The 1,705-nt window shown below is 45.5% G+C and overlaps 1 long non-coding RNA gene across 1 annotated transcript; it reads left to right on the top strand.

The window, feature by feature from the left end:
- Positions 1 to 270: 270 nt before the first annotated feature.
- Positions 271 to 697, top strand: LOC115319995. Its single transcript, XR_005715271.2, has 3 exons — positions 271 to 372; positions 459 to 572; positions 659 to 697. It is a non-coding gene; the product is annotated as an uncharacterized LOC115319995 (long non-coding RNA).
- The last annotated feature ends 1,008 nt before the right edge of the window (positions 698 to 1,705 follow it).

Genomic DNA, 1,705 nt, shown 5'->3' with positions numbered 1-1,705 from the left:
GACCTCAGCATTTTGCAATAAGACTAGGTGAAATTAGCTGGAAACAGCTGGTAGAACATGGTCAGAGGTACTGCTAGAAGTTCATTTCAAGCCCGTTAATAATGACATGTTTTATTTGAGGTGATATAATCAACGTCAATACGGTCCACAGAGCATCTTTTGCCATGCCGCCACCCAGTCTTCCAAAATAAAGCTGCCCATGAAAGAAAGTGATTTTCATTTTGTATTAAAATAGGTGAATTCACCATAAATTTGCAGAGCTAAGTTCGCCCCTCTCATCGAGCTGCACATACTTCGGCAGTTCAGAGTCACGGAGCTTCTCAGGTCACCCTGACGACCATTCTTCCGAAATGGAGCTTTCGTGGGAACAAGGTAATTTTCCTTGCCGTGTGTTAGAATAGACACATAGGAAGGAACTCAACTACTATTCCATGACTAACTTCACGTTAAATTTGCAGAGAGCATTTCGCCAGCCCCATCGAGCTGCACGTACTCGGGCCGCTCAGACTCGCGGAGTTCCTGTGGTCACCCTGTCGACCAGTCTTCTGAGGTGGAACTTTTGTGGGAACAAGGTGATTTTTCTTGTCGTGTGTTAGAATAGACACATAGGAAGGAACTCAACTACTATTCCATGACTAACTTCACGCTAAATTTGCAGAGAGCAGTTCGCCAGCCTCATCGAGCTGCATGCACTCGGGGCGCTCGGACTCGCGGAGTTCCTGTGGTCACCCTGACGACCAGTCTTCTGAGGTGGAACTTTCGTGGGAACAAGGTGATTTTCCTTGTCATGTGTTAGAATAGACACATAGGAAGGAACTCAACTACTATTTCATGACTAACTTCACGCTAATTTTGCAGAGAGCAGTTCGCCAGCCCCATCGAGCTGCACATACTCCCGCCGCTCAGACTGGTGGAGTTTCTGCGGTAACCCTGACAACCTGTCTTCTGAAATAAACCTGTCATGGAACGCAGGTGAATTTCCTTTTTATGCGTTCAAATAGGGGAATAAGGGGGGACTTCCTCTTCTCCTTCGCTAAATTCACATTCAATTTGCAGAGCGGATTTCTGCGGCTCCGTTGGACCACACATACTCGTGCGCCGTACTAAAGAATAGTCCACTAGGGGCCCATAGTAAGTGGTGGCCGAATATTGTTTGTGCTATCCTTTTAGTGCCATTCTTTTTTGTGAGCTTGCTTTCTTAGTTGGTAAAAAGAGCGCAGAAGGACAAGACACAAGGAGTATACAGACAGGCGCTGTAAAAGTACACAGAGAGGCACTGTTTCTGCCAGCTAAGATGAACAACCAACTCGCTCAACTTTCCGCTCTCTTGAACTTGCTTTCTTACAATACTGTTTTTGTAAAAGCCTTTATTTATTTCATTTTGTTTCCAGTTGATCACAGCTACGCTCTACCTCAAGATGCTGCTCCTGCTCAAGTGTCCAGCGGGGACGTGGCTGACTTGGAGAGTTTGGTTTCTTCACCGTCGTCTAGAAACTCTCTCTCTGGCTGTGCTGCTGGGCCTTCTCACAAATGTGAGTTCTTTCTATGATGCGAACTTTTTTCTTTGCAGGTTTTTTTTTTCTTAAATTATTAAAGGTAAGACCGCAAAAGTAAAAAAGCCAAGGCTCGAAAAACACCAGCGGATACTAAACTTTATCTTGACAGCTGATGGCGCAAGGAGTCACATAACACAAGACCGGGTAGC

The sequence above is a fragment of the Ixodes scapularis genome, unplaced genomic scaffold (assembly GCF_016920785.2).
Source record: "Ixodes scapularis isolate PalLabHiFi unplaced genomic scaffold, ASM1692078v2 PGA_scaffold11__112_contigs__length_91849675, whole genome shotgun sequence".
NCBI lineage: Eukaryota > Metazoa > Arthropoda > Arachnida > Ixodida > Ixodidae > Ixodes > Ixodes scapularis.
Note: the sequence above shows the minus strand (reverse complement) of the source record. Positions and strands in the feature narration are given on the sequence as shown.